The following is a 12,461-nucleotide window of genomic DNA, read 5'->3' as shown; positions in this document are numbered from 1 at the left end:
ACAGTGGCGGTATTCTCTCGAAATACTTTTATTTCCACAACACCGAACACTCATCCATATGGCTGTCCGATTCCGATTACTTTTACAGCAAATTGCCAGACATTATAATGAAATCAAATGTGTTACAAACTGCGGTAGAACATCATTACCTCAACACTATTTTCATGAATAATAGCCTATTTGTTAGTATATTGAAGTCACACAAATGTTTCACGTCTATCAATCTTTCTGTCTATATCTATCTATCTATCTATCTATCTATCTATCTATCTATCTATCTATCTATCTATCTATCTATCTATCTATCTATCTATCTATCTATCTATCTATCTCACCCATATAGTAAGAAATAAATCATTTTTAGTGCTATAATGACCACACAATCTGGATAGATAGATTAGTTACAATACACACCCGCTGTCCCCCCTCCCCTCTGTATACAATAATCCCAGTCAACAATAATGACAGAATAATGGAAAGACAAACTCTCCTTCCTTCAGACACTTGGTTTTTACTGATGACTTTGTCTGCACCATATGGATCACTGCGGTTCAGGACATGAGTCAAGACAGCCACTCACACAACAGACAGCTCCAATGGATGAAGGGAGTTCTATTTATAGACTCAGTTGTTTAGATTTCCAGGCACAGAAATGCCTGTCAACGATTAGTTCATGCTGTGGTCTCAAGCCTGTTTTTAAAGAAAAGATTCACTGACAGTACTTACTCCACTAACATAAAGCCGAGGCAACAGAATAACTTACGTAAATCTGTTTTTTTATCAACCTAATAAAGTTACTTTTAATTGTTAAAGTACCACAAAGTTTTGAAATCCACTCTCCCTCTAAATGAAGTGTGTAAATTAATTCTAAAAATATTGTAATATGAGTTCTATAATGTGTCTTTTTTTTATCTTTCTTAATATACAACTGGCTGGGTATATATGTCTGGTACTGTGCCATTTGTTGTCCCCCAACCCTATTACCCCCTCAAAAACTGGACACAAGTAAAATTGTACACAGTAATTCTTGTACACTGTAGTAAATAGAAAGCGATTTCTAAGCAAACAAGACCTGACAAGCCTTCATCAGAACTGTGAATAACCCGAAGTACTGGTAACAGCCAGGAACAAGGAATACAATGTAGATCATTGTCTTACAGTTTTTATATATTCTGAGTCAGCATATGATTTGTGAAATGTCTGTTTGAAATAAACACACAATAATTGGTTAATTGGTTATTCTCTTTGGCCAGAGATTGTACATGTCAGACAGATGTTATCTGACTTTATTAATGTATGCATATTATATCCAATCTTTAAACTCAAATCATAAAAGGGAAAAGTCTTTAGTTATCTTTTAATCCATAAACACATCCTTATATATATTGAACTACCTGTACTACTTTTTCCAAATGTGGATATAATCAATAATTTGATGATAAGATCACAAACATTAAAACAATTGTTAGAGGTATACAAATGAAAATAAAATAAAAGATATTAGTGTAATCTGAATTTGGTTTAATACACACTATAGACCTAGGATTTCCTTACAATCTTCTGCTTAAGCACCCAAAACAGGAAGAAGAAGTTTAAACTTCCCTGAATGAGTTCTTCAGAAAACAACATTTTATTTTCTGATTAACTGATACATTTTCAATCCAGTCAGTTACTGAAACTACAGTATAGTGTGTAGGCTCAAGTCACCCACAGCTGTGAAATTGTTGTTCCCTTTCAGAATTAAAAGTGGATTTCTCATAATGTATCACCTTGACTCTTCATGTTTTCTTTAAAGTCCAAGGAAAGGGAAATGTCTTCGTTGATTCTTAGAGAGAAACAAAGGCCGCTGAGACTGGACGTCATCCAACATTTCCTGTTATGTTGGCTCGTAAGTTATGGTATATCAAAAGAGCCTGACCAAAGAGCGTTAACATTTGAATGCAACTGTAGTTCACAAAACTAGTTGTAATTTAAATAGCTAAACAATGTGACATGAGATGTCAAAAACGTAGGACACAAAATAACATGCAAGCTCATATATCTACCCAAGAAAAAGAAGAAAGTGTTTGGGACAATCACAGTTTGTTTACATTTAGTCTTAGTAAAGTAAAGCAGGAAGACGTAAGAGACAAGTGAATGTCTTTTTTGTAAAAAGGAGTTATCGTTAACATTGGACTTCACTGCATGAAAAACCAGATTATCAGCCCTGTAAATGCCTAGTGATTTTCACGATTCCCGGCAGTTTACCATCATGTTTGCCTGTGCCCATGCTAACACACGAGGGGTTCTTACCTCCAATATGGCTTGTAATTAGCATTTGAATATCACTGATGTCTGGTCTGGCTTGCCTGCCTTAACAACCTATTGGATAAAACCACAGCCGTTTCAAAAGAAAAATCTTTTGTGATTGGTCAGTAAATCTATCCTGATTGGTTACCTTTTGGCTTATAAATGTAGTAGTATATCCCATATATACAACTAAAATAGATAAATAATAATAATATTGCAATGGTTTAGACACAACAAACAAACACAGGTAGACAACAGTCAAGAATTCCCACTCTGGCCTGTTCAGCGAGGCCTTTTTTTCAGGTCCGATAGCAGCAGAGATCAAGCTGCTCCCAAGGCATGCCTTTCTGCACCTCTTTGCTCTGTACCTCCATCCTGAGGGAAGTGGGGGGTGGGGCTAAGTGGTTTTGTAATGTCCTGTTCTATAGAGGTTGCAATGCGTATGATGGCCCTGTAGTTAAGTTCTGTAAGATTTGGTGTGGGGAAATTATTCTGGCAGCTGTTATGGGTGTGAGTTTGCCTTTGTTTTGAACAAAGAACGTGTTGAAGAAACAAGTTGAAGAGTACATTAGGAATCAGGCTCTAAAATATCAGCAATAAAGTCTTATTTAAAAAGTACACTTTTAGATTCTGCCAGTTTAAATACTTTAAAAGGTGCTTTTCTGTCCGAAGTGATCCAACAAGAAGCGTGTGTGTAAAGAAGGTGAATATAGCTTTTATATATTCTTGTATAATGTTTAGTGTAGATGCTTTGTTGTTATTTGATGTTGATTGAAATTGTAATGTAAAACATTGTTGATAAAAAAAGAATGCAGAACAACTTTTAACAACGCTAAACCCAAACTATGAAAGTTATGCTGATGTTGTAAAACAATCAACGTGAAGTATATTGCTCTGTGTGCCTTTGAATGTAAAACTGAAATGACTGCATATGTGCGAGTGTGCTATTAAAACATAGAAACATAAGCTCTGAAATACAAAACTGGACAAGACCAAATCATGCATGACAGCATGATCAAAATGCTAAATCTTAATGGCTTTGTGTTCGATTGTTAAAAGGTTAGAAATCACTCTAAGGTTTTGTGAGATTTGTGAGATTAAAATGTTGTAATGGTGCAGTTCTCTCAGGAAGTGGCTGACAACAACGCTGAACAAAATCCAGCCTCTGTTCTCTGGAGTTTGAAGTGCTGAGGTTTTAAATTCCTTGCATACATGTTTTGTTTTTCTTTTTTTGTAATTGAGCTGAGTAAGAAGTGATATTTGTTATAGTGTTTTCACCACCTCCAGAGCTCCGTTTTTACTAACACTTTTGTCTTAATTGTACTATAAAGCTTGCAGTGTTAGTCATCTTGTTTGGCGTGGGAGAAGCTGGATACACAGCAGAGATCTTAATCAGTCGTGCTGAGACCAAAGGAAACAATCGCAACTCTCCAGCATAGTCTGGATCATTGCTCTCTGCCTTTTCACAGGGACTCTCAGCAGCTCACATACCAGATAAAGACTGAATGGAAAGCAGCAATCTGAAGAAAAAATGTAAAATTATACATGTCATATACTATACATCAACTAACCCGTATATAGGAGAAAGATAGATTAAAAAAATGCTTGTTAAGAAAAACTGAATTGGCCATTGAAACAAAAAGAAGGTGAGAAATAAAACACCTTGTTTGAAACAAAAGTCAGAGCTTATCATTCTCCCTTTTAAACCCTTGATTGCAATATTTCAATGGATGCTCCAAGGGAAAGCATTCTTTTTGTTTCAACATTCAAATCAATTTACGGACTTGTGTGTATAGGTAAACAACAAAATCAGGTGTCTGACTTCGCTGTAGTGTTAAAATATATTTATTTAATCTAGATCACACACCAAAAGTGGGGGATTCATTTGATGTTTTTATATATATTTTTTATTATGCAAAAATACTTATTTTTGTGATTAACACCAGATTCAGTTCTGTCAGATAACCATAGTACTGGTATTTCCCTGAGAATGCTCTTTTTAGTAGCAGATCATTTTGTGTGTTAGACAACAGAAGCTAAATGAGCTTGTAGAATTAATCCAACTGCTCTTCCCACTCTGCATACATCATGTCATCCAACTGCAGGTGGGGACTTTACCTTTTTTAGCATGTAGTGTAAGTCAAAAAGTAAAAGTCACAGGCAACTGTGGAATTGTGACAATCAGAGCTTTTTTATTAATTTGTCTGCTTCAAAAATTGTGGAGGAAGTTCCACCTTCAGATCAAACTTTTTTTTTAATATAGATTGAAAAAAGAAAAGTTAAACTCCATGTTTGAAAAGACTTAATAACATGACCCCAGTTGAGTATTTTGCCACACCAACTATGTAGGAACTGAATATGTGAGGCCTAGGATGTTATTGCACCAATGTTTTGGTCACTTGTCCTTTTCCTGTCCAGTTTTGAATAATTTCCAATTACAACATTTCACCGCCACTGCTGTTAATATTTTTCTTTCACTATACCACCAACATAAGAATTTAGCACAGACATGTTCACTAGAATTAGTGGTGGAGTGTTTCTAAGCAGACAATCCTTTCTGTAATAACAAGTTGTACATGATGGGGGAAACATCCTGTGCTGTTTTCCTGCCTATTTAATAAGCCAGGATATATTATCATGATTTCGTTCTAAAGATTTTACAGAGGGAGTATTGTCTATGGAAAGATTACTGCATGTGATTTTTTTTTTCTTTTTGTCATAACCACTGTTGTGTGGGGGACAAACTTTAAACAATAGTTAAAAGTAAAGTGAAATCTCTTATGATAAAAAGCTCCATAGCCTCATAGTGTACTTTTAAATTCTACAGTACAAAACTGAGTTTTGTTGTGAACCTTCATTGTTAAAGTGAGTCGATTACATGATGTCCAAGCTTGCCCAGGAATGTTAGGAAGTGTTGTTTGAGGATCAACCAGTTGAAACACGAATGACTGCACCTTGTTTTCAAAACCAGGTAGAAGAGAAGGAATTTAATCAGCTATAGAGATAGCATTACTGTGAAGTGCAGTGCAGTGCGTCAACCCTGCTTCCTGTTTTGGGATGGTTGTAAGGCATGCACATTACAGAATTAGCTTTTTCAAAGAGATTAAGACAAAGTGTTCTGCCAAACATGAGGTATGATAGAACAGTCTGAATAAATGCTAGCCTGACCCGAGATGACATTGGCTGTTTATGAGGTCTAAATAAAACAACTATTAGTTTGGGTATCCTTACATAACAAAATATTATTAAAATGAAAAATAAGGTATATCACTGTGATCAAGCCAGCCGTGGTTCGCCTTTGTTTGGTCAAATCAGCTGCACATATTTTTCCAGTGCGCAAATCTTGAATTTCCCTCGGGATCAATAAAGTATCTATCTATCTATCTATCTATCTATCTATCTATCTATCTATCTATCTATCTATCTATCTATCTATCTATCTATCTATCTATCTATCTATCTATCTATCTATCTATCTATCTATCTATCTATCTATCTATCTATCTATCTAGCTCCTTGGATCCCCTGCTGTTCGCCTACAGGAAAAACAGATCCGTTGATGACATTATATTTGTGGCCCTGAACACTGCATGAACACTTAGACAAGGGTAAATCCCATGTTAGGATGCTTTTTAGAGACTGTAGTTCGGCTTTTAATACTATTATCCCTTCAAACCTGATAGGTAAACTGCAGTGCCTTGGTCTGTGTGATGCTAGCTGTGAATGGACTTTTAGTTTCTTGACTCTGAGACCTCAAAGATTTTGTATCGGAGATTGTCATTTAAGCACTGGGTCACAGCAAGGCTGTTTTTTTAAGCCCATTGCTGTTCTCACTGTTTACTTATGACTGTACTGCTTTACATCAAGATAATGTCATTATAAAATACGCTGACGACACTGCTGTCATAGGACTCATCAACTGACGAATCACGCTACAGGTCAGAGGTACAAAATTTTGTCAGATGGAGTGAGGCGAACAATCATGAATGCCTCCAAAACAAAAGGAGTTAGTCATTGATTTTGGATTTGGAAAGCTACCACATTCTCCCATTATCATAAAGGGCGAGGTAGTTGCGATGGTGAGGAGTTTCACATTTCTTGGTGTCACAATTTCAGATGATCTCAGCCTGCACTTAAACACCAGTAACATCATAAAAGGCTCAACAGCGTATTTTCTTTTTAAGGAAATTAAGAGAATCTACCTTAAACAAACACATCCTACATAACTTTTACAGTAGTGTTATTGAAAGCATCCTCACCAGCTCACTGACTCTCTGGTTTGGAAATCTCACTGGGTAGGAGAAAAAAAATCTTAAACAAAGTGGTTCGTTATGCAGGTAGGATGATTGGTGTCAGCCTGCTAAGTCTGAGCGATAGGCTCCTATCATGTGCCCTCAGCATCACCAGGGACCCCTCAGGTCATCCTGCTGCCAGTCTTTTTATTCGTCTTCCCTCAGGCAGACAGCACCGCTCTATTAAATACACTTCATCCCGTCATGCAAATTGTTTTTTCCCATGTGCTAAGCGCATCCTGAGCAAACATGACATGATATGTTTCGTGTGTGGCTCTACTATCTCTGTTCTTTTTCATTAATTTTTTTTTATTGTCTGTTTTTTTACACTTTCTTTCTTGTGTCTTTGTCTAGTTGTATGGTTTTCACTCTTGCACATGTTTCCCAATGTGGTTTTATACTAAAAATAGCAATAAACTGAACTGATCACGGATCAGCGCTAATGAGTGTGCCTCCACTAAATCTGTGTTTTTCAATAAAAGTCCCAGCCCCTCGGTAGGTAGAGCACTTTTGATTCATATCAGGAAATAGGGAGGTTGCAGCAGTAGCTATTTAACACAACTCATCTGAAATAAAAATGAAGCAAAACAACCCTGAACAAAGTTTACAATTAAAGCTACAATACACAGTGACTTTAACATCTTTCTCTCGTATGATAAACTAAACACAGAGATCTTTTACTTATTACCTAAACTGTACCTCTATATTTATTTATTTGAAGCTTAAATCATCTGCCATTAGGCTATATACAGATGCAACCTCTGGTTTTCAATAGCAAATGGTAAAATGTTTAAAGTTTTAAAAAAAACAGCCCTCCTCGATTAAAGGACTAATCAGAGGTATTTAATCTAAGGTATTCAAAATTAATGTTTCGGTGCTTATTTTGATCTGTTATTAGAAACAGTGTTGCTTACAGCCTTTTACGGGTTAATCAGATCTAGCAAATTCCCACAGTTGCCTCATTATTGCTGTTTATATAACAGCAATAATTATATATATGATATTAATTCACACTTCTTTTCTTTGCCACAGATGAGGGGAAATCAATATCCAGAGCTTGGTTCAAGCTCACTCCATCTTCCGCTTCCCACTACTCTGTTCATTACATTCATACAAGAGGAGAAACAACTGCTTCAAACATAGCACCTGTGTCATCTCTCAAAGCCATGACCTATGAACACTACCTCCAGCTTGAGTCTCAAGCTACAGTATTTGAGATGCTCAAAAAGCTAAGAGTGTACTTAATCTGCTAGCTTTAAATACATTTTTAATATGTTTAATACTTAAAGCTTTCCAAAATGTATTCAATTCATAGTTAGCTCATACTCATCATGTTTACCTTCTTTTGACTTGTTCTTTATCTCCTGCTGGCTCTTCCACATAGTCCTAGGAAGGCATAATATTCTAAATATTAGAGACTAAATTAATAACCAACTACCTTTACCCAGTGCAGATTCCTCCTATAATTCGGATACAGCAGAAACAGTTCCAAATTCTGATACTGACACCTCACTTGAATCACCTTTCCAAATAACTAACTAATGCAGTAACTGTTAGTTACTCCGTTACTTTTTGATAGTAGCAACTAGTAACTGTAACTAGTCACATCATGTTCAGTGACATTAACCGCTATGTACTGAAATATTGCGGTGGGGAGTTTCATAGGAGAGTCCTGAATAAATAGTCCTGTGGTCGACTTGCCTCTGTAAACGTACGTTAGTGGAAGCGAGGGGTAAAAGCTAGGCCTGCAGGCATTATGGACACTGGACTGTCTATATACCTGTGGGTTACATAATTGTCAGCACTACTACTTATGTATAAAACATTTTTATAATACAACCCTCTGTTGCATTAGAGAGTTTGAGTGTATGTGCTACTGCATGTGTTTGTATGTGTACTAGACCTAACACACACTGGAGCAAGCATGCATAGAGTTCTCCAATTTGCCAGAGAAAAGGTTGGTTTTACATTTGAATTTATTTTCTGTTCTGTTTTATTCAGTTTTTGGCCGCACTGCCAGACATGCTCACTGTTTAAGTCTGTTATTGAACTGAGCCACTCGACCAAAGATTGATATTTGTGAACAATGAGCTGAGCGTCTGCTTTGAACTCAAAGCTTTTTGTATTTTCCTTCAAACAGATTCTAAGGGGCCAGTAAACCTGTGGAATAACTGCACTGTCGGTTTCATGTTTGTTTTGAACAACAAGCTCAGTGGACATATGTTGAGGACTTGTCAATGTCTGCCCATCTGTCTAATACTCTCTGCCAAAAGAAAGACCATAATGTCTGTAGTGGCTAAATATTCCTTCAAGTATCAGTAGAATTTTCTTTACATATTAATACAATCAACCACTCCAGACGGGAAGAACGAGTCCCTACGCGTGTGTATTATTTTACATGACGGTAGAAAACAGTGTGTTCGCCCCGTCTTTATTTTTAACACAGATAGCCACAGGCCAACACATTATACAGAGTTTTCACTCGACAAGTTGCGCTAGAGCTCCAAGTATTGGCTTGCACGCACTCCTCTACCAGACACATTATTAAATGTAAATTAAAACAATAATAATCTCAATAATAATAATAATCTAAATCTCAATTCAAATAGCAAAAAATAGAAAATGGCACTAACAATGTCCTTCTGACTTTAGACCAGACATAATGAAGACTACCCACTGTTTAAAAAGTATATTTTTTAACACATATCAAGATATTTTTCTTAACTTAATGAAGTGTGTTTTCAAACTGCAGAAATGACTTTTCATATAAACTTTGCAGAATGGCGTTACTCTGAATATTTAAATTTAGTTAAGTGTCTATTTGTATTCAGTGGATATTTGTGTTTTGGGTCATCTTCTTGTTGGTGAGCCATTAAGCAATGATCTGCCTTTGCTTCCTCATTCCAGGCAATCATCAGGGTTGGGTAATATCCAATAGTAGCAATGTCTCTAACATCTAAACATATGCCTAACCATGCATATGTTTAAGGAACTTACTTCAACATACTGATGTGAAATATCTGCAACTTTCTACAGATTATTGATCACTGATGATGAGCAAAATTATGGTCAGTCCTCTTAAGTTGGTGTAACAGGTTTTGATCTTTCTTTCCTTACATTAAAAAAAAAAATTCTGGATACCTGTATACTGAAGATTTACAGTGTAATCACAGCTTATTGGTGTTTAGGTCAAGGGTCAGCTCATGTCCCTTTTATCTTAAGAGCACAGATCAATCATTTTCCAGACTGACATTAAGGTTTATTTGCCTCTATCTGTAGACACACAAGCACACTTGCTGTGTGACTAACTTGATTTAATTACACAGGTACAGACACACTTAGAATTGCTCAGTGGGTGAGTCATATTGACTTAAGTGTCTCTTTGAATCTGTTATCTTTAGTATTGGACATTCATGTTAGGAACATTGCGAGTTGCTGTGAAACCATTTCTGCTTGCCCCCACTCCATATGTGACAGATAACTCGGCAGATATGACTAACAAAATGTTTGGTCTGTTGAAACAGTAAAAAATACCTATCTCATATCCTGGTTTGTTATTTTCAGTGACTTTAACACTATAACAGTGACTTGACATTTGTAAAGAATTTTTCTACACAGCACATTCTTCTTCTTCAATCATTATTGTTATGCAAATGAATCACAAATGTTCTATTTATTTTTATTTTTCTGATTGTGATGCTATAGTCTTAAACAGAACAACAACACTTCTCATTCACACAAGCCTGCCACAAATTGAGCTACGTTTTCCTTAAGAGTCTCATCAACATATCAGCAGGATACTGAGCTGCACTGCACCCCACCCTGACAGAGCTTCTCATAGTATTTCCTGTAATTTAGAATAGTTTTCATTGCAGGGTCTGTTTGAATACTAAATAGGAAGTGAGACTATAGTTATATCTTGGTTGTTTTATGAGTTTGGAGAGAGACCAGATAGAAAAATGGACAGATTTTTTTATTTGACCACTTCAGTCAAGTTCTACACTTAAAATACTTCATCAAGGCCTTGAAATACAGTTCAATGATCACTGTTTCAATTTCAATGTATATATTTAATGATTTTTGTTACTCTCAATATGTCAGGTAAAGGTTGTTGTTTTTTTTTTGTTGGGGGGGGGGGTAGTTTCTGTTAATATGACAATGATATTGTGATGACCATTGCATTGCACTCAAGAAAACTGTTAGTATTTCCATTACCAAAGACCCATTCAATGTATCACAAAAGCTGGACTTTGGTCTGTGCTGAGTCAACGCCATGAGTTACAAAAGCCTCTGATCTGAGCTTTGACTGTGCTGCTTTGTGGGAAGGCTCCTCCTCCCTCCATCACTATGCAGCCACCTCCTTTCATGGTCATGTGAAAAGACCCAGTGTGATGTCAGAGAAGGGCGAAATTTTCAGGAGGGATGGCGCCTCCATGAGGACATATAGTAGTCATTGCTTCATTTACATCCTACAGAAGAAACACATTACCTCTGCATGCAGATTCTTCTTGAGGAAACGTTTCCAATATAATTTCATATCATATATTAAGGAACCAGAATGGACTTTACTGTATTTGTGATGTTGTTATCCATCTTACAGGTAAGTTCAAAGATCGTTTTGATCACACTGTCAAATTAATTTGCTTATCAAGCGCAAAATGGATAAAAGACAAAATAAGAAGTCTTTTTAGTCCCCACCGACACAAGAAAGACACATGCACATGTACAGATGTACAAAAAAACCAGAGTTACAAGTAGACGTCACACCTGTAAGGTTCTTGTTGTATCAAAAAGGTTTTTTCTACTCTTCTAAAATTTAAACAGTGGCGATTCTTGAGCCTGTCGGGGCCCTAGGCAAAAATAAATATGGGGGCCCTCAGACACATATATATATATACACACATACATATATATTCAATATTAGCAATGATAAAAGCAAAGCTTAAGTAAACGTATTGTTCTTGGGCTAATTCAGTCTGTGGGGCCTATAGTTCAAGATTTTTAAAGAAAATAATTAGCCATTTATCATATTTCCAACCCAGCCTTACAGATCTAACTAAGTTTTTTTAAACCATATGTTACGTTAATGTTTTTTGTTACTCAGCAGTGTTTGGGGAGCAAGTGAACGGACCATATTGGTTTTTTTTTTAAATCCATAACAATTTATAAATCAATCCTTGTTTGCATAGGGCCAATTCACAACAAATGTTATGTTAAGACACTTTTTTAAAACATGTAAAATACCTATTTGTTATATCATGAAACAAAAGAGCGGGTAAAATACATTACTTAACAGAGCTTTAGTTTATCCCAATTACAAGAAAGTTAAATAGTATGGTTAATATTGGCCTTCGACCTCTGTTAAAAGACAGTAGTTTTCTGTTAAGTGTAAAAGACCCCAACTAAAATTCTCAATTTCTTGTTCTTATAAAATTAAGAAATGAATGGGGGGAAAAAATCAGGCACCATGTTTCCACACACATGCATTGTGAATACTTAAAGGCTGAATGTTTTGGCTCAAATGGTTGTCATCCTGACAATCCTGACATTCCTATTTAATAGAATAGTTTCTTCTGCCATTCATAGCAGCACAGAGGTTCAACAAGATTTACTTTGTTAGACTATAAAATAATGATAAACACTCAAAATAATTATTTTAAAAGAAATATCATTACAGTCACTGTCAGTGGGGTTACATGATAAAAAGGTTAATTGGTCACTTTTATCTTAGGAATTGAACCCTAAAACTCTTACATGTAAATGGCCTCTTGCAAAACAAGTAGAAGCTTATGACATATTGAGATATGGTTTTGTTTCACATACAGGCCTGAAGACTTATTGTTTTTAAACTTCCCTTTAAGCAGTGGTTTCTGCAACCAT

The sequence above is a fragment of the Symphodus melops genome (assembly GCF_947650265.1).
Source record: "Symphodus melops genome assembly, chromosome: 14".
NCBI classification, from domain to species: domain Eukaryota; kingdom Metazoa; phylum Chordata; class Actinopteri; order Labriformes; family Labridae; genus Symphodus; species Symphodus melops.
Note: the sequence above shows the minus strand (reverse complement) of the source record.